This window comes from Phyllobates terribilis, unplaced genomic scaffold (assembly GCF_046119375.1).
Source record: "Phyllobates terribilis strain yellow unplaced genomic scaffold, ASM4611937v1 Scaffold_2__4_contigs__length_985480577, whole genome shotgun sequence".
NCBI lineage: Eukaryota > Metazoa > Chordata > Amphibia > Anura > Dendrobatidae > Phyllobates > Phyllobates terribilis.
Genome location: NW_027362762.1, coordinates 955133749 through 955155943, shown reverse-complemented (window position 1 = coordinate 955155943; position 22195 = coordinate 955133749).

Sequence of the window (22195 nt, the reverse complement as noted above, 5' to 3'; positions counted from 1 at the left end):
AACAAATTCGCCTGCCAAATTCATGAGAATCTAAGTGAATTGAATTTGAGGACTTATTTGATCTTTTCAGAGTTTACAGTCAATGCAGTGAATGTGCTCAGATCAGTATTTTTGGCCATGGACATATATCACTTAATATTGGAATGATTGATTACGGTTTTCCAATGAGTCAATAAAAAATGTTGGCTCTTGACGTTTTTGAATAAGTTTTCTAGAAAAAAATAAAAAGTTTGCAACTCTCCCATAACAATATATCATGGTGGCGGCAGGTCATTTGTGAGAACTCTTCCATAACAGTATATCATGGTGGCAGGTCGTTCCAGAGAACTCTTCTGTTTACACGAGAGTCCAGTTTTGTGCCAAAATGCCTCACATCCTCTAGTCTTAGACATTTCTATGAGTCCTTAGAAGGGTGAACATGTGGCTCATGAGTGCTCGGCATCGCTCGTATGTTCTATAGAAGTAGATGGAGAATGAAAGACTGGAATGCGAAGGCAATAGAGGTCGCATAAGAATAGGAATGGTGAATACAAAGAGGTTTTGAAAATTTTCAACAAATTTGTCAAATTCATGCAAATCTACTTGAATCGATTTAAGGGAGATTGGCTCATAATTTTCCATTTTACAGATGATATGTTCAGATTTTTGGCCGTGGACATATATATCACTTAAAATCGGAATTATGGTTTCCCAATGAGTCAATAAAAAAAAAAGTTGGCTGCCAAAGTTTTTGAATAAGTTGTCCGGAAAAAAAATGAAAAGTCGTTTGCAACAGTATATCATGGTGGTGGCAGGTTGTTCCCGGGAACTTTTCCAGTTATGTGAGAGTCCAGTTTCGCACCAAGCGGCCTGACACCCTCTATCCTCTGGCCCGTGCGTTCTTGGCGTTGCTCGTGGCGGATTATAGGTTGCCGGATGGTTTGTTCGGTGCGGACGCTGCTCCTAGTTATGTCTTGGACGTTTCTGATTTCCTTTCATTATGGTGTCTGTCCGGTTCTCACCGTTTTTTTTGAACCTTCCGTCTCAATATTTTTTGTTGCTCGGCTAAAGAGAGTAAACAACTGAGTCCAAGAGGAAGGAAAATAAAAGAAGAAATTTTACTTTTTTTTCCGGATCTGTAAACCCTCAAATATAAAAAAATCATTGCTTACAAATAAAGAGCACGAAGCAGAGTACATTTCTGCCACCGTCACGCCGGCTAATTAGACTTTTATTTAACTTCCTGTCTTCTCTATTCCTCGTTAATGGCGTTCGTGGCAGTTTGAAGTTTTCTGTCGACGCCTTGTAATAAAACCTCTGTCACATTTCGGCTCATTATTCCTAACATATAGACGCTCACCAACGCTCCGATGCATCCCGTTACACTGCAAGGACCAGCTGTTCGCTTCTTCCTCGGCGCCAACATGAAAACATGGTACAATCGCTTGATAGATGTGCGGTGAAGGAGGGTTAGGCGGGATTAAACACAACGGCTGAGACTCCTCCGTTCACGGAGACAAGCGGTGAAAAGAAAAGCTGTGAGGATACAGACTTTGATGACTAGTTGTCATATATACCACGAGCTACAATTCATAGCAAATAAACATAGAAAACACCTCACAGAATACTGCCAATTAGTGCCCAAGTAATACCTCCGCACTATACTAAAATAAGATCTATATGCAATATAAGAAATAATAAAATATACTAACAGTTTTTACAAAAAATACTACCACACAGCGCCAATATAATACTGTCATATATTGACCAAGCTGGGCTGCAGTACCGTGAAGGGCCACTACACATCGAATGGATCTGTGCTGTTTGCCTCCATACACTAAGGTTAAGGGGTCAATATCTTAATCAATTTTTAACCTTTGCAATGAGGTGTAAACTTACCAGATTAGATATCCAGGTCGTTGTCCCCAGGATAGTCCCTATTAGAGGGAGTCAGACGTAGTCAGAACATATCAGGGTTAGTGAAGGCTAGTAAAGTCAGATCCCAAATTAAAGAAAGGGTCAAACCGGGGTTGCTATATAGAATATTCAAGATCAATCAAAGTCGGTCATGCTAGAAAAAAAAACGCAAGAAAGCAAAAAAAAAAATTCAAAGATGAAAATGCCATGAAACACGGCACAAGACTCAAGTCTGTCTTTCAAGTAGCATAAAGCCAAGCGTTTCTATCATGAAGATGACAAAAGGCCAACAGGCAACCCTGGATGGATAAAGTGCTATCATGGCGTGGTGGATTTATTTACCCTTTGAACCTTTGAGTTAATCCATCATTATTGTTTTGGAAAAAGTTTGGAAAACTTTTTTGAAAATCGGTTAGAACAACTCTTTCCACTTTAAAAATTGAGAAGTCAAGCCAATGGTGTGTACAGCAATAAAGGCTCCCGATACAAAACTGGACACGATAATGTCCTGGACATATTTAACACTTCAGCATAAACAATGAGATTAATTGCATCTTACAAAAAGAAAAAAAATACTTTTCAGGAACAAAAACCAAACTGCAATATTGTCTTCTTCCCTCAGAACAGGAGAAAGGGAGAAAAGTAATTGTTCTGCAAGTTATCGCAGTAAGCAAAAGTTTCAATAGCCAAGGTCAAGAAGGCATCAGCACGGACGTCAGCGCAAGTCGATGGCCGCTCCACCATTTCCTGTGATCTATTACAAACACAATATGAGGGAATGTGCTCCGCAACGTCTAAATATCCCATAATGGGCTAATCATCCTTGTCCATCGCCCAGTTCAAAGAAGTTAATTAGATTTGCCTGGCACAATCTCCGTCCTTTTTCGGCCTCATAGGCTCCTTGATAACAATAATTTTACCCATTAAACATTAAGCTATCGCCCGTGATCATCGATGCTAATATCTCACTTGGCGCCACGACTGTAACGGGTCATTTCAATGTGAGCGGCATCAAAGCAAGAAAAAAAATTCAATTTACGATTTCTCAGCTTATTTGTATGTACTTCAGGTTACGATGGTAAGAAAATACCAATCTCTACTGTGTGTACAGCCGCTTGCAAAAGTGTTCACTTTTGGTACCTCGCAGTTTTTTGGAGGGTTTGCATCAGTTCATTAAAGAACATGCCGACAATTGTGAACATTTGGTTTTTCCTTTTTTTTTTTTGTGAAACAAACAACAAATAGGACAAAATATAACGACGACAAAAAGCACTTGGAATTTTTCACTCAATAAAATTACAAAGTTTAATTGAAAAATACAAATTACAACACTTAAAAATAAAATAGAAAGAGGTAAGGCCCCGAAGGGTATGCAGAGAAAAACAGAGAATATCAGTATAAAATATACAATTGGGTTTCGCTGTATATCTAATATAAGAGACAAGTGTGTTGGGAGACCAAAAACATTCATATAATGAAGATTATATATGCCAGTGACTATGACTAGTTTTATTACTCAATAGTTTGAGGAATTAATTCGCTTCACCAAACAGACTAAATGGAACTGTGAACATTTTGTTTTTTACTTTTTGTGAAACAAATAACAACAAATAGGGCAAAATTACTGAAAACATCACTGTACTTAATTATTCACCCCCCTAAAGTCAGTACTTTGTAGAGCCTCTTTTGGTGGCAATTACAGCTATAAGTCGCTTTGGATACGTCTCTATTAGCTTTTCACATCTGGCCACTAGGATTATTGCCCATTCCTCAATGCTAGTACATTGCAATATATTATACCTGTGGAAAGAGGGGAAAAAAGTAAGAGTCCCATAGAGGGACACATATTTAGTATCGCCGCGTCTGGAATGATCAGATCTATAAATGTGTCACACTAGTTAACTCCTTCAGTGAACAGAGTAAAAAAAAATAAACATGGGAAACTATGCCTTTTCATCATACCGCTAGAAAAAATGTGGAATAAAATGCGATCAAAAAGACAAATGTAAATGAAAATGGTACCGCTGAAAACGCCATCTTGTCCCTGCAAAAAAAAAGCCGCCATACAGCTCAGTCAGCGGAAAAATAACAAAGTTATAGCTCTCAGAATAAAGCAATGCAAAGATAATTATTTTTTCTCTAAAAGTTTTTATTATGTAAAAGCGCAAAAACATAAAAATAATTACATAAATGAGGTATCGCTATAATCGTACTGACACGAAGAATAAAGCTGCCTTATCAATTTTGCCACACGCAGAACGGCATTAAAAAAAAATTCCTGAATTGTTGTTTTTTGTTTATTCTGCCTCCCAAAAATTGGAATAGAAAGCGATCAAAAAATGTCACGTGCCCGAAAATGGTACCGATAAAAACGTCAACTTGTCCCGCAAAAAACAAGCCATCGCATGACTCTGTCGGCCAAAATATGGAAAAATTATAGCTCTCAAAATATGGCGATGCAAAAACTAGTCTTTGCAACAAAAAAAAGCGTCTTTTAGTGTGTGACAGCTGTCAACTAGTGTTGAGCGAGCACTAAAATGCTCGGGTGCTGGAAGCTCGGGCCGAGCTCACTGTGATACTCGGGTGCTCGACCCGAGCAACGAGCCCAATGTTAGTCTATGGGAGACCCGAACATTTTTGCGGTGGCACCCCCGGAAGGCTGTAGAAAGTCTAAAAAGTGCCCAAAACGATAGTGACAGTGCTCAAATGACATGGGGACAGCATGGGCATCGCCCCAGGAAGCATTTCTGACCCCCAGGTCACTGCTGTCAACAACGTGGTCAGAGGTATTAAGCCACTTTTACAGGCTCACAATAAAACGTTCAAAAACGAAAGTGAAAGTGCTTTCCTGAGAAATATGTTAACCCCTTAACGACCATGGGTCTTTCTGTTTTTGTGTTTTCCTTTTTTGCTCCCCTTCTTCCCAGAGCCAGAACTTTTTTAATTTTCGTTCAATATGGCCATGTGAGGGCTTATTTTTTGCGGGACGAGTTGTACTTTTAAACACCATCACTGGTTTTACCATATCGTGTGCTGGAAAATGGGAAAAAAATTCCAAGTGCAGTGAAACTGCAAAAACAATGCAATTCCACAGTTGTTTTTTGGGTCCTTTTTTTACCACGTTCACAGATTGCTAAAACTGACCTGCCATCATTATTTTCCAGGTCGTTACGAGTTCATAGACACCAAACATGTATAGGTTCTTTTTTATTTAAGTGGTGAAAAAAAAATCCAAAGCTTGCTAAAAAAACAAAAAAAAATTACGCCATTTTCCGAGACCCTTAGCTTCTCCATTTTTCGGGATCTGGGGCCAGGTGAGGGCTTATTTTTTGCGTGACGGGCTGATGTTTTTATTGATACCATTTTGGGGTAGATCCGATGTTTTGATCGCCCGTTATAGCATTTTATTGCAAAGTTGTAGCGACCAAAAAAACTTAATTCTGGCGTTTAACATTTTTTTCTCGTTACGCCGTTTACTGATTGTATTAATTCTTCTTTTATATTGATAGATCGGGCGATTCTGAACGCGGCAATACCAAATATGTGTATGTGGGTTTTTTTTTATATATATATATATTTTATTTTGAATGGGGCGAAAGGGGGGTGACTTAAACTTTTATATATTTTTTATTTTTTTTATTTTTTTAAAAACTTTTTTTTACACTTTCTGCTTGCTTCTATAGTCTCCAGAGGAGACTAGAAGCAGCAATTGTCTGATTGCTTCTACTGCATACAAGCGATGAGCAGATCGCTTGTATGCAGGAGAAATGCTCACTTGCTATGAGCACTGACCACTAGGTGGCGCTCATAGCAACTGAGACATGACAACCACAGGTGTCTGCTGCAGACCCTGAGTTGTCATGTCCACCCATTGGTGACCCGCGATCACGTGACGGGGTCACTGATGGGCGGGGCTTAGAACTCCCGGAAGCGCGAGTTAAATGCCACTGTCAGAGATTTAACATGTTAACAGCCGCGGGTGCATTGCGATTCCAATAATCAGCTGACATGTGCTCGCTTCAGTGCGGGCTCACCGCCGGAGCCCCCGCTGAACCGGCCTTCCCGACCTGGTGCGTACTATTACTGACCAGGTCGGAAAGGGGTTAAGGAACATCCTTTCCAGGGTAAAGACTTGTGTATAAGGTAAAATAAATAACCAAAAACAAAAATACTCCTCCACACCTTGGGCTATGTTCACAAGTAGCATTTTTTATGCGTTTTTGCACTTTTGTATTGCTTTCAACCGTGACAAATGCATTCACCGGGAAATGTCATTTTAACATTTTACAACCTTATCTGGCCATGTGCTGTGTGACACATGCATACAGTGCTAAAAAGACATGGGAACAGCATGGGGAAGACCCCTGGAAGCATCTCTGACACCCAGGTCACTGCCTAAAAGTGTGCCCATCAGAAGTGATCCTTGCCGCATCAGAAGATGCAGACTTGCAACTATCACCGTGCAAGTCCTTGTCCCAGGGCAGTGTTCAATTGTACCTCCCCCATAACTTGCAATACAAGCGCAAGTATGCAGCCTGCCACCCACCCACCCCCAGGCTGCAATACCATACTGCTAGCTTGCTTGCACTTGAAATTGGGCCTTTTAGGCATGTGGAGGTGGAATCTGGCCACCACGTCATGGCTGCGTCGGTAGCCTGGTATTCATACTCAGTCCCCAGCCGCCCGGCGGCCGGGTGTCCACGCTTGGTCCCCAGCCGCCAGGGGCGGCCGGGTGTCCATACTCAGTCCCCAGCCGCCCCGTGGCCGGGTGCCCACACACAGTCACCAGCCGCGTGGGGGTGGCCGGGTGTCCATAAACGGTCCCCAGCCGCCCCTATTTGTCCCGGTGCGCCTTATACACAAGCGCGCATACCAAAACATTACCTGTGCCCTCCCCAGTGCATTTAGTGGGAAGGACAGCCTAACCACAAACACGTGGACAAGTGAATGTGGCCAGGAATGGTCCATCTCACTGACGCCTTCACACTGGGTTAATATTGTGGAAGCCGGGACACAGTTGGACACTGGGATGCAACACGTCCTCCAGGCTTCAACACAAAGTTCAGAAGGTAGACAGCAGCAGTGGTCGGCCTCCTACACAACGAGTAAATTATTCATGATCATGAGGCCATCCACCTCCTTAGCTTTCTGTTCCTTGGAATGCAAGCGCATGTATGTAGTAGCAGCTAGGCCTGAGGTGGTCAGCGTTTTGGCGCATATTCTACCTCCTTCGAGGATTGCTGGATGTTTTCCTGCTACTATCCCAGTTCTATGACTCCCATTAAAACAAAGCTTCAAGTGATGAATGATGGATGAGGTGGTGGCAAAGGAGAAAGAGCAGGAGGAACAGGGACCATTCACATCAATATCAGGCCAGCCAACCACACATGTCTTGTAGAATATGTTTCTGTACCAAAAGGAGCGGTTCAGCTACACAGTTATAGGCATACAGTGAATGCAATGCCTACCAAAAATTTCGAGGCACTCCAATGCTCCTTGGAAGTGACATGGAGGTCAGAGGGCCTTAACTAAACCGTTTTTTCCATTTATAGCAACTGGGTCTCCTGTACACTGTTGGCCTAAGCAGGGAATGGAAGGCTTTCCAAAAATTATTAAGCACTGCAATGCCCCTTGAAACAGACGTGGATTACAGCGTATTAAAAACCTTCTACCCATTATTGGGGAGTGGGTCTCCCTTAGTGTTCGCCTATGCATTGAAAAGCAAAAGCTGACAAAAATTAGGAGGAAATGCAATGCCCGTTGCAAGAGTCGTGGAGGTTAGAGGTAATTAAAAACAACATGTCAATGCCCCTTGGAAGAGCTGTGGAGTTCAGAGTGGTTTAACAAGACGGTTTTAATGCCCCTTAGAAGAGACGTGGAGTTCAGAGTGGTTTAACAAGACAGTTTTAATGCCCCTTGGAAGAGATGTGGAGGTCACAGTAGCTTAACAAGATGGTTTTAATGCCCCTTGGAAGAGACGTGGAGTTCAGAGTGGTTTAACAAGACAGTTTTAATGGCCCTTGGAAGAGTGGTGGAGGTTACAGTGGAAAAAAAGACAATATCAATGCCCGTGGAAGAGACGTGGAGGTCACAGTAGCTTAACAAGACGGTTTTAATGCCCCTTGGAAGAGTGGTGGAGGTTGCAGTGGAATAAAAAGACAATATCAATGCCCCTTGGAAGAGTGGCGGAGGTTACAGTGGAATAAAAAGACAATATCAACGCCCTGTGGAAGAGGCGTGGAGGTCACAGTAGCTTAACAAGACGCTTTTAATGCCCCTTGGAAGAGTGGTGGAGGTCGCAGTGGAATAAAAAGACAATATTAACGACCCTTGGAAGAGACGTGGAGGTAACAGTAGCTTAACAAGACGATTTTAATGCCCCTTACAAGAGCCATGCAGTACAGCATATAAAAACATTATTCCCATTATTGGGGAGTGGGTCTCCCATAGTCTTTGCCTATGCCTTCCAAGCAAAAGCTGCCAAAAATTAGGAAGGGGGAACTTGCAATGTCCCTTACAAGAGCCATGCAGTACAGCATATTAAAAACATTATTCCCATTATTGGGGAGTGGGTCTCCCATAGTCTTTGCCTATGCCTTCCAAGCAAAAGCTGCCAAAAATTAGGACAGAGGAACTTGCAATGCTGGCAACATGGACCACGGTCACCCTGGTGGTATAGTGGTCGTGGAGGCTGAGAATAAGGAAAAGAGCAAAAAACAGCCGAAATGAGGAAGCGTATACCCATGTGGGGGTGTGAAGCGATGCATGGGAATACACCTCCCGAAATAACACAGTGGATTTGACTTTATGTTACTCTGCTGTCATTTGGTGGTGATGAGAAGTCTGGCCCAATCCAGCCCTTGTTCATTTTGATAAGGGTCAGCTTGTCAGCATTGTCAGTTGACAGGCGAGTGCGCTTATCAGTTATAATTCCTCCAGCGGCACTAAAAACACGCTCTGAAAACACGCTAGCGGCAGGGCAGGCCAGGACCTCCAAGGCATACAGAGTGAGTTCATTCCAAGTGTCCAGCTTGGATACCCAATAATTAAAAGGCACAGAGGAATCACGGAGGACGCTGGTACTCCCTCACCATCTTTTGAAACTTTCCACTCCTTGTGAGAGTACCCTGCGCCTCAGGGCCTGTAAGCTGGGCAGGTCTCAGAAAACTGTCCTAAAACATTGACAGTGTTCCCCTGCCTCTGCTGGATTGGAGTTGCGTCTCTCTCGCCTGTATGCCTTAGTTGGGCAGCGAACTGTGACCACTGCCGCTACCGTGTTCAGATGGGAATTTTTTTAATAGTTCTGCAGCAAGGGCCTTCTGGTACTGCCCCATTTTTGTAGACCTCTCCAACTCAGGAATAAGAGAGTGAAAGTTCTCCTTGTAGAGGGGGTCTAAAAGTGTCATCAACCAGTAATGACTGTCACCCAACATTTTGACAATGCGAGGGTCACGGTTAAGGCAGCGTAACATAAAGTCAGCCATGGGTGCCAGACTGGTAACGGGCAAGACTTCCGTGTCCTCACCAAGATGACGACTGATAGTGTTGAGCGATCACTAAAATGCTCGGGTGCTCGAAGCTCGGGTCGAGCTTACCGTGATACTCGGGTGCTCGACCCGAGCAACGAGCCCAATGTTAGTCTATGAGAGACCCGAGCATTTTTGCGGCAGCACCCCCGGCAGTCTGTAGAAAGCCTAAAAAGTGCCCAAAAAGATAGTGACAGTGCTCAAAAGACACGGGGGCAGCATGGGGATCGCCCCTGGAAGCATTTCTGACCCCCAGGTCACTGCTGTCAACAACGTGGTCAGAGGTATTAAGCCATTTTTGCGGGCTCACAATAAAACGTTCAAAAACGAAACTGAAACGGTTTTCCTGTGAAATATGTTAAGGAATTTCCATTCCAGGGTAAAAACTTGTGTATAAGGTAAAATAAATAACCAAAAACAAAAATACTCCTCCACACCTTGGGCTATGTTCACAAGTAGCATTTTTCATGCGTTTTTGCACTTTTGTATTGCTTTCAACCGTGACAAATGCGTTCACCGGGAAATGTCATTTTAACATTTTACAACCTTATCTGGCCATGTGCTGTGTGACACATGCATACAGTGCTGAAAAGACAAGGGATCAGCATGGGGAAGACCCCTGGAAGCATCTCTGACCCCAAGGTCACTGTCTAAAAGTGTGCCCATCAGAAGTGATCCTTGCCGCATCAGAAGATGCAGACTTGCAACTATCCACGTGCAAGTCCTTGTCCCAGGGCAGTGTTCAATTGTACCTCCCCCATTCCTTGCAATGCAAGCGAAAATATGCAGCCAACCACCCACCCACCCGCAGGCTGCAATTCCATACTGCTAGCTTTCACTTGAAATGGGGCCTTTTAGTTTGGAGGAGGGCGAAGCTGGCCACTACCTCATGGCCGCTTCGGCAGCGAGGTATCCATACTCTGTCCCCAGCCGCCCGGCGGCCGGGTGTCCACGCTCGGTCACCACCCGCCAGGTGGCGGCCAGGTGTCCATACTCGGTCCCCAGCCGCCCTAATTTCTCCTGTCACCTTCCCCCACACTTTTCTTAGCCTGGCCTGCTTTAGGGCAGCATTGGACGAGCCCACCAGAGAACCAGACTCCTCCGGTGGGCCCTGGCTTCTCCATCAGGGGAGTTGAGAGTGCCTAGGTGAGGAGCATGATGATGATGATAGAAGTTAGCATCTGCTTTGTTTTCTTGGAATGCAAGCGCATGTATGTAGTAGCGGCTAGGCCTGAGGTGGTCCGCATTTTGGCGCATATCCTACCTCCTCCGAGGATTGCTGGATGTTTTCCTGCTACTATCCCAGTTCTATGACTCCCGTTAAAACAAAGCTTCAGGTGATAAATGATGGATGAGGTGGTGGCAAAGGAGAAAGAGCAGGAGGAACAGGGACCATTCACATCAATATCAGGCCAGTCAACCAGATATGTCTTGTAGGATATGTTTCTGTAACAAAAGGAGCGGTTCGGCTACACAGTTATAGGGCATACAGTGAGTGCAATGCCTACCAAAAATTTCGAGCCACTCCAATGCCCCTTGGAAATGACATGGAGGTCAGAGGGCGTTAACTAAACCTTTTTTTCGATTTATAGCAACTGGGTCTCCCGTGCACTGTTGGCCTAAGCAGTGAATGGAAGGCTTTCCAAAAATTATGAGGAACTGCAATGCCCCTTACAAGAGCCATGTGTGGCACCCCAGGGGTCTGGTCACCACAGTAATAGAGATATTACGTCGGAGAGCAAGTGGGAGGTTTCCTGGTCAGGATCCCTTAAACATGCAACATCCTCCTGCCCCAGTCCTGGGAGGGGAGAATTCTGCCCTTATAAACTGGATCTGGAGCGGGGTTGAGTGAGTCAGAGAACAGTCAGAGTCAGAGTGAGAGCAAGGGAAAGTAACAGCAAGGAGCTCTATAGGAGCTAGGAGCTAAAGACCAGGGGCTGGAAGCTGAGCAGAGCTTGCCCTGGCAGAAGACAATAGGAACCGGACACAGGAGTCCGAAGCTGTGAGGACTTATATATCCAGCAGCAGAAACCAGCCGGCAGGGGATTTCAGGTCCTCTGGCCATAGAAGCCCGGAGGCTCAGTCACAAGCAAGGGACCAGCACCGCCGTTGTGGAGCGGAGGCTAACAGAAGGCCCCAAGTCACCAGCCATACGGGTGAGCACTACACGGTACACTCAGGGACGTGGGCTACTTCTACCCGCTTACAGCAAGGTAGCCAGGAAGAGTGCAGACAGACGGGGAGGCCTACAACTCCACCTGGCCAGGGGAACTCCTGCTTGCTCACAGACTGACCAGGTCTCTTATGCTAGCCAGTACTCCCGGGAGGGTCTACCTTATAATCATCAGTAAAGACCCTGAACTGCACTGCAAAGACTCTGAGTCGTTCCTGCTGCGCTCGTGCACCATCACCCCCATCATCCACACTCACTGCCCTGAGGCTATACTCCTCCCGAGGGGAGTTATCCCATTCTATGCTGCGCACACAACACCAGCCTCAGCGGTCTGCCTCGCAGCGGTGGTACTCCCTGACCGCAATCCACGGGTGGCGCAGTCGGACAATTAACCTCAAAACATAAGAAAGACTGCCACTGGTTTGACCAGCCTGAGCCACGGGACCGGGTCACCGCCACGGAGACTACAGACCCCAGAGACCCGGCACCGGGTATCCCACACACGTGTACACACGGCCCAGGGGGCGCGTCACATGCAGTACAGCATATTACAAACATAAGTCCCATTATTGGGGAGTGGGTGTCCCATAGTATTTGCTTATGCCTTGCAAGCAAAAGCTGCCAAAAATTATTACGGAGCAACTTGCAATGCCCCTTACAAGAGCCATGCAGTACAGCATATTACAAACATAAGTCCCATTATTGGGGAGTGGGTCTCCCATAGTATTTGCTTATGCTTTCCCAGCAAAAGCTGCCAAAAATTAGGACGGAGCAACTTGCAATGCCCCTTACAAGAGCCATGCAGTACAGCATATTACAAACATAAGTCCCATTATTGGGGAGTAGGTGTCCCATGGTATTTGCTTATGCTTTCCCAGCAAAAGCTGCCAAAAATTAGGATGGAGCAACTTGCAATGCCCCTTACAAGAGCCATGCAGTACAGCATATTACAAACATAAGTCCCATTTTTGGGGAGTGGGTCTCCCATAGTATTTGCTTATGCTTTCCCAGCACAAGCTGCCAAAAATTAGGACGGAGCAACTTGCAATGCCCCTTACAAGAGCCATGCAGTACAGCATATTACAAACATAAGTCCCATTATTGGGGAGTGGGTGTATCATGGTATTTGCTTATGCTTTCCCAGCAAAAGCTGCCAAAAATTAGGACGGAGGAACTTGCAATGCTGGCACCCTGGTGGTATAGTGGTGGTGGAGGCTGAGGATAAGGAGAAGAAGATTAAACAGCCGAAACGAGGAAGCGTATACCCATGTGTCAGTGTGAAGCGGTGCATGTGAATACACCTCCCGAAATAACACAGTGGATTTGACTTTATGTTACTCTGCTGTCATTTGGTGGTGATGAGAAGTCTGGCCCAATCCAGCCCTTGTTCATTTTGATAAGGGTCAGCTTGTCAGCATTGTCAGTTGACAGGCGAGTGCGCTTATCAGTTATAATTCCCCCAGCGGCACTAAAAATACGCTCTGATAACACGCTAGCGGCAGGGCAGGCCGGACCTCCAAGGCATACAGAGCGAGTTCATTCCAAGTGTCCAGCTTGGATACCCAATAATTAAAAGGCACAGAGGAATCACGGAGGACGCTGGTACGATCGGCAAGGTACTCCCTCACCATCTTTTGAAACTTTCCACTCCTTGTGAGAGTACCCCGCGCCTCAGGGCCTGTAAGCTGGGCGGGTGTCAGAAAACTGTCCCAGAACGTTGACAGTGTTCCCCTGCCTCTGCTGGATTGGAGTTGCATCTCTCTCGCCTGTACGCCTTGGTTGGGCAACGAACTGTGACCTCTGCCGCTAGCGTGTTCAGATGGGAATTTTTTTAAGAGTTCTGCAGCAAGGGCCTTCTGGTATTGCCCCATTTTTGTAGACCTCTCCACCTCAGGAATAAGAGAGTGAAAGTTCTCCTTGTAGAGGGGGTCTACAAGTGTCACCAACCAGTAATGACTGTCACCCAACATTTTGACAACGCGAGGGTCACGGTTAAGGCAGCGTAACATAAAGTCAGCCATGCGTGCCAGACTGGTAACGGGCATGATTTCCGTGTCCTCACCAAGATGACGACTGACCATGCTCTCCTCCTCCTCTTCCTCCTCCCCCCTGTCCTCAGGCCACCCACGCTGAACCGACGGTATGACACTTGTACAGGTACTACCGTCTACAACGCATGATAGCAGCTCCTGTTCTTCCTCCTCCTCCTCCTCCTCCTCCTCCTCCTCCTCCTCTCCCGCATTGTCCCCCAATGCACGTTGGGATGAGATCAGGCTGGGCTGTGTGTAATCGCCCGCTACGGCTTCTTGATCCATCTCATCATACTCTGGCTGCAATGCCTCCTCTTTAATTCTCTGCAGAGAGCATTGCAAAAGACAGACAAGTGGGATGCTGACACTAATGATGGCGTCATCGCCACTCACCATCTTGGTGGCCTCCTCAAAGTTTGTCAGGATGGTACATATGTCAGACATCCAGGTCCACTCCTGAGGTCTTATGTGTGGAGTCTGACCTGAATATCGACGGCCTTGTTGCATCTGGTACTCCACAACTGCTCTCTTCTGCTCACAAATCCTTTGCAACATGTGGAGGGTAGAGTTCCAACGTGTGGGGACATAACACACCAGTCGGTGTGCCAGAAGCTGCAAGCGCTGCTGCAACACAGCAAGGGCGGCGGAAGCTGTAGCCGACTTGCGAAAATGAGCTGACAGGCGGCGTACTTTCACGAGCAGATCTGGCAACTCGGGGTACGATTTAAGAAACCGCTGAACCACGAGGTTAAGCACATGAGCCAGGCATGGCACGTGTGTGATCTCACCTCGCCTCAGAGCCGCCACCAGGTTACGGCCATTGTCACACACGACCATGCCGGGATGTAGGTTCAGCGGTCTCAGCCAGAGATCTGCCTGCTCTTTCACAGCTGTCCACAACTCACAAGCAGTGTGATGTTTATCACCTAAGCTTATGAGTTTCAGCACAGCCTGTTGCCGCTTGGCGGAGGCAGTACTGCAATGCTTCCAGCTTGTAACTGATGTGGTGATATCTGAGATGGAGGCTGAACATGAGGAGGAGGAGGATGCGCAGGAGCTGTACACTGTGGGGGCAACTCTGACTAACATAGGGCCCGCAATCCTCGGTGTGGGGAGGATGTGTTCCGTCCCAAGGTCCGAGTGGGTCCCGGCTTCCACTATATTTACCCAGTGTGCCGTCAGAGAGATGTACCATCCCTGGCCACAAGCACTTGTCCACGTGTCCGTTGTCAGGTGGACTCTCCCAGTAACAGCGTTGTTGAAGGCACGGCAGATGCTTTGGGACACGTGCTTGTGTAGTGCGGGGATGGCACACCGGGCAAAATAGTATTGGCTGGGGACCGAGTACAGAGGGACGGCCACCGCCATAAGATTGCGGAAGGATTCCGTCTCCACCAGCCTAAAAGGCAGCATTTCCAATGCAAGCAGTCGTGAAATGTGCGAATTTAGGACTGTGGCCTGTGGGGCGATAGATGCGAATTTCCGCTTTCTTTCAAAGGTCTGGGATATGGACAATTGAACGCTGCGGTGGGACGTGGACGTGGACGTTGATGCTGTTTCTTGAGAAACTGCCATAACAAGTGAAGACTGAGAGGAGGGGGCATCTTTACATGCAGTATGGACAGGGGATTGCCTTGCACACACAACAGGGGGTTGTATTGCACGCACAACAGTGGAAGAAGCAGTGGTGACACCCGCTGACACTGGTCGTGGACCCTGGGTTTCACCCCACAAAGTCGGGTGCTTTGCTGCCATGTGCCTGATCATGCTGGTGGTGGTCAGGCTGGTAGTTTTGTCACCCCTGCTGATGCTGGCATGGCAGGTGGAACATATGGCCTTTTTGGGGTTATCAGCAGAGTCTTTAAAAAAATTCCAGACACTGGAAGACCTACCGCTTGTACTGGCAACGTCCCTCGTGTTGGTGTTACGGGGAACGGTTGCCTGCCTTCTGTCTGCGGCCACCACACTGCTTCTTCCTGCCTGTTGGGGTACTCTGCCTCCCTCCCCCTGTGTGCTGCTGGCCTCACTCTGCATGTCCTCCTTCCACGTTGGGTCAGTTACTAGATCATCCACCACCTCCTCCTCTTCCACTTGCGCACCACGATCCTCCTCCTCACTTCCTGGCAATTGTGTCTCGTCATCGTCCACCTCTTGTGACAGATTGCCAACGTTGACTTCCTGTGGCCGTGGCTGTTCAAATATTTGGGCATCGCAACATGGGATCTCCTCTTCCACCACTTCAAGCGTATCAGGCGAGGGGCCCAAATATGGAAATGGACCAGTGAACAGCTCTTCAGAGTGTCCAAGTGTGGGATCACTTGCTGTCTGACAACACTCGGCATGGTGGGAGGAAGGAGCATCAGGGTGAGGAGGAGTATGCGGTCGAGACTCACGGCTACTAAGAGTTGACCGTGTGGAAGACAGACCGGAGGTGGTGGTGCCCAGGTAACTGGAAGTATTGTCTGCTATCCAATTAATAACCTGTTCACACTGATCAGTTCTCAATACTGGTGTTGTTCTGTGCTTCCCTAGTAATTCGGTCAAGAAGTGGGAGCGAGAAGATGTGGCTGTTGGTTGGGGCACATTTTCACCTTGGCCACGGCTCCGTCCTCTGCACGAACCATCACCAGAACGTCCACTTCCACGTCCCTTGCCACGCGCCTTGCCCATTGTAAATCAAGTAAAATAGCTTACACTTGCACTATCAATGGAAAAAGGGTAATAAAGAGTAGATTAGAACCGTGGAAGAGGAAAACCACAGTTATTGTTTACTGGGGTATACCACACTTTTTTAAATAGAGATATTTGCGGCTGAACAGTGAGCGACACACTCAAACTGCTTTTTTTTAGATACCAAAGGCCCAAAACTGGATAGTACAGCGATTTGACCCGTGGAACTGCGAAACCACACTGGGATGTCGGGCCTACACAAGACTATTTTCAACAGATATATTTTTGTGTCACAACAGTCAGGAGACACTACTGTTTTTCTTTACAGAAAAAACTACCAAAACCTGAATAATAGAGATTTTTTACCGTGGAACAGCAAAACCACAGTTATAATTTACTGGTGTATACCAGGCTTTTTAATATATATATATATTTGCGGCTGAACAGTGAGCGACACACTCAAACTGTTTTTTTTAGATACAAATGGCCCAAAAGTGGATAATACAGAGGTTTGTACCGTGGAACTGCAAAACCACACATGTATTTCTCGGGCCTACACCAGACTATTTTCAACAGATATATTTGTGTCTGAAAAATCAGGGAGACACTATTTTTTTTTTTTTTACAGCAAAAAATGCAAAAAGCAGGATAATAGAGATTTTTTACTGTGGAACAGCAAAAGCACACTTCTGTCTCTCTGGCCTACACCAGACTATTTTCAACAGATATATTTGTGTCTGAAAAATCAGGGAGACACTATTATTATTTTTATACAGCAAAAAATGCCAAAAACAGGATAATAGAGATGTTTTACCGTGGAACATCAAAACCACAGTAATAATTTACTGGTGTATACCAGGCTTTTTAAAATATATATATATATTTGCGGCTGAACAGTGAGCGACACACTCAAACTGTTTTTTTTAGATACAAATGGCCCAAAAGTGGATAATACAGAGGTTTGTACCGTGGAACTGCAAAACCACACTTGTATTTCTCGGCCCTACACCAGACTATTTTCAACAGATATATTTGTGTCTGAAAAATCAGGGAGACACTATTATTATTTTTATACAGCAAAAAATGCCAAAAACAGGATAATAGAGATGTTTTACCGTGGAACATCAAAACCACAGTAATAATTTACTGGTGTATACCAGGCTTTTTAAAATATATATATATATTTGCGGCTGAACAGTGAGCGACACACTCAAACTGTTTTTTTTAGATACAAATGGCCCAAAAGTGGATAATACAGAGGTTTGTACCGTGGAACTGCAAAACCACACTTGTATTTCTCGGCCCTACACCAGACTATTTTCAACAGATATATTTGTGTCTGAAAAATCAGGGAGACACTATTTTTTTTTTTTTTACAGCAAAAAATGCAAAAAGCAGGATAATAGAGATTTTTTACCGTGGAACAGCAAAAGCACACTTCTGTCTCTCTGGCCTACACCAGACTATTTTCAACAGATATATTTGTGTCTGAAAAATCAGGGAGACACTATTATTATTTTTATACAGCAAAAAATGTCAAAAACAGGATAATAGAGATGTTTTACCGTGGAACATCAAAACCACAGTAATAATTTACTGGTGTATACCAGGCTTTTTAAAATATATATATATTTGCGGCTGAACAGTGAGCAACACACTCAAACTGTTTTTTTTAGATACAAATGGCCCAAAAGTGGATAATACAGAGGTTTGTACCGTGGAACTGCAAAACCACACTTGTATTTCTCGGGCCTACACCAGACTATTTTCAACAGATATATTTGTGTCTGAAAAATCAGGGAGACACTATTTTTTTTTTTTTTTACAGCAAAAAAATGCAAAAAGCAGGATAATAGAGATTTTTTACCGTGGAACAGCAAAAGCACACTTCTGTCTCTCTGGCCTACACCAGACTATTTTCAACAGATATATTTGTGTCTGAAAAATCAGGGAGACACTTATTATTTTTATACAGCAAAAAATGCCAAAAACAGGATAATAGAGATGTTTTACCGTGGAACATCAAAACCACAGTAATAATTTACTGGTGTATACCAGGCTTTTTAAAATATATATATATTTGCGGCTGAACAGTGAGCGACACACTCAAACTGTTTTTTTTAGATACAAATGGCCCAAAAGTGGATAATACAGAGGTTTGTACCGTGGAACTGCAAAACCACACTTGTATTTCTCGGGCCTACACCAGACTATTTTCAACAGATATATTTGTGTCTGAAAAATCAGGGAGACACTATTTTTTTTTTTTTTTTTACAGCAAAAAAATGCAAAAAGCAGGATAATAAAGATTTTTTACCGTGGAACAGCAAAAGCACACTTCTGTCTCTCTGGCCTACACCAGACTATTTTCAACAGATATATTTGTGTCTGAAAATTCAGGGAGACACTATTATTATTTTTATACAGCAAAAAATGTCAAAAACAGGATAATAGAGATGTTTTACCGTGGAACATCAAAACCACAGTTATAATTTACTGGTGTATACCAGGCTTTTTAAAATATATATATATTTGCGGCTGAACAGTGAGCGATACACTCAAACTGTTTTTTTTAGATACAAATGGCCCAAAAGTGGATAATACAGAGGTTTGTACCGTGGAACTGCAAAACCACACTTGTATTTCTCGGGCCTACACCAGACTATTTTCAACAGATATATTTGTGTCTGAAAAATCAGGGAGACACTATTTTTTTTTTTTTTACAGCAAAAAAATGCAAAAACCAGGATAATAGAGATTTTTTACCGTGGAACAGCAAAAGCACACTTCTGTCTCTCTGGCCTACACCAGACTATTTTCAACAGATATATTTGTGTCTGAAAAATCAGGGAGACACTTATTATTTTTATACAGCAAAAAATGCCAAAAACAGGATAATAGAGATGTTTTACCGTGGAACATCAAAACCACAGTAATAATTTACTGGTGTATACCAGGCGTTTTAAAATATATATATATTTGCGGCTGAACAGTGAGCGACACACTCAAACTGTTTTTTTTAGATCCAAATGGCCCATAGAACTGCAAAACCACACTTCTGTTTCTCTGGCCTACACCAGACTATTTTCAACAGATATATTTGTGTCTGAAAAATCAGAGGCACACTTTTTTTGGGGGGGGGGGCACCAAAAGGTTAATAAGATGGGTATTTGTACATTGTGAAGGAGGAAAAAAAGAAAGAGGATTTAGATAAAAAAAAAGGATTTTTCCTGGCCCCCGGGACCTGGAGCTAAGTCCAGCAATTTCAGCAACAGGAGCAGCACACAGGACTGTAATGCAGCGTTTGCTGGTATAACCACTGCATCTCCTGTACAGCCTGCCTGCCTGGGATGGATATTAGTCCTGAGAATGACTGTTTGTTTGTTCTGGCAGCCTTTACAGACCCTACACTAACTATTTTGCAGGATATATCTCTCTCTAAATCAGCAGCGCTGTCCCTACACTATCTGATCCGGAGCGACTGTGTCCAAGATGGCGGCGCCTGGTTTTAAATACTCGAGGTGACGCTGTGCGGCCAGCCAATCACTGTAATGCCCACAAACAACATGGCTGCAGCATTACAGTGACTGGCTGGCAATCCCTGCATGTTCATTGGCTCTGTAAAGAGCGCCAAACATGCAGGGCGGAGACCCGAGCTCCCGCCCGAGTAACCCAGAAATGCTCGGTGCTCGCCGAACATCCCGAGTAGCGTGATGCTCAGGCGAGTACCGAGCAGTGTCAAGCATGTTCGCTCAACACTACTGTCAACCCTAAAAACCCGATAAGAACCTGGTATTGCTGTAATCGCACCGACCCGAAGAATAAAGTCGTCTAATCACTTATGCCACATGAGGAACGGTGTAAAAAATAAATAAAACCAATTCTTCACCTGCTGTTGATTTCTTCATTCTGCCTCCCTAAGATCGCAGTAAGTCTCGGCTCACATTTATCCTACACTCTACGCTGAGCGCTTACACCGTGGTTTCCGTGTAAATCTTTGAAATACGTGATTCAGAAGGAACCCCCAGCGGAAGATTCCCTGTAATGAAGCAGATGGAGGCACCGCAGACGCTGTCTGACCTATGATCTAGCGGTGTCCGTCTTTTTAGGTGTAGATAAAAGCGCGGTCAGACACAGTTTTATTGACCTCTGAAAAGGACAACGCTAAACAGAGGTAAGACGGAGTCCAGAGTAAGGCTATGTGCACACGAAGCGTTTTTGATGCGTTTTTGCGGCGTTTTTTCCGCCGCGGAAACACTATAAAAACGCTTGTTAATAGGTCTGCCAGCTATAGCAATGCTAATCCTAATGTGCTGTGCACATGATGCGGAAATTTCCGCTCAGGATTAACATTGCTGAAAAAAACGCAGCATGACCATTATGCCCAGTGTTTCCAGAGCTTTTCCTGCCCATTGACTTTAATTTAAACGCAGCAAATCTGCAGGTATAATATTTATACCTGCGGATTTACTGCGTTTCAATTAAAGCCAATGAGCGGGAAACGCTCCGGAAACGCGCGCGGGTGGTACCCGGGTCGGGAGAGGAGGACTACAACTCCTCTCATCCGACCGCAGCTTCGGCTGATAACAGCGAGAGCGGCGCTGCTGAGGGGAGCAGTAGTTCTCTTCAGCAGAACCGGGAACCACTGGCAGTGAAAAAAAAAGTAAAAAATAAAAAAACAATCCTTATACAAACCTGTCCGGCAGTCCCTGGTGTCCTCAGTCCCGGCAATCCTCTCCTCCCGGCGGTCGGTGGTATACTGCAGGGAGCGCACGCGCTCCCCACAGTATGCTGTGCTTCCAGGACCTGTGGTCACGTCAGCTGATCGCTCACATGACCTCACCCTGGGAACATTCTGAAAAACGTTCCCATGGTGATGGTGGTGAGCTCACCGGGGCTGATCAGCTGATCTTCAGCTGATGAACTCCAGTGACATCCTGCACAGCAATGTACACTGCTGTAGAAGTGACCCAGATCAACTTGGGACAATCGTTGGCGGTACGTGGACTGCGTCGTTGACGGCTGACAGGTGAGGGATATGTTTGTTATTTTACGTTTTTTTCAGAAGATCGATGGCTTCGCGGACAATAAAAAAGTTTTTAAAAAACGTGTCTTTTATTTCATTAACATAGTTTATTCTGGCCGTGTTTTTATTGGAAAAGCGGCGACCATTTTATTAGGCGATTAGTAATGGGGGCATCTTATAGACGCCCTCCATTACTAACCTAGCCTTCACGTCAGCCACCAATACAAGGCTGACGTGAACTCCAAACCCATTACCCCACTCGCCAATGCTACAGGGCAGTGGGAAGAGTGGAGGCTAAGCACCAAATTTGGCGCATCTTATGGATGCACCATTTCTGTGACTGCTGATTGGTGAAATTAATAGCTGCAGAGGGGGCTAGTATTCATAGCCTCTTCCTTGGCTATTAATATCAGCCCTCAGCTGTCTTTTTAGCCTTTGCTGGTTAGATTTTATAGGGAGACCCCACGTCAATTTTGTTCTTGAGTCTCCCTGTAATCTAGCGAGTAAAGGTTAAGCAAACAGCTGTGGGCTGATATTAATAGACAGGGAACATTGTTGGCTAATGGCTCCTTCCCCATCTACTAATATCAGCCCCCAGGGGTCGGCTTTCCCTCTGTTGGTTATAAAAATGACGCGGGAGCCGACGCCATTTTTTTTTTTTAATTTTAGGCTCTGTGCCCACGATCCGGACGTAGCAGGGCTTTGGACGCATATTTTTTGGTGCGTCCAAAACGTTGCATTCTATTGCACACAGGTAAATACACGTGTTCACTGAACCATGCGTATTTACCGCATTCAATACATTCTAGTGGTCAAATTTCTGTTGCAGAGACTAGCGACTCCGCAAGAGAATTTGACATGCTGCGGTCCTGAA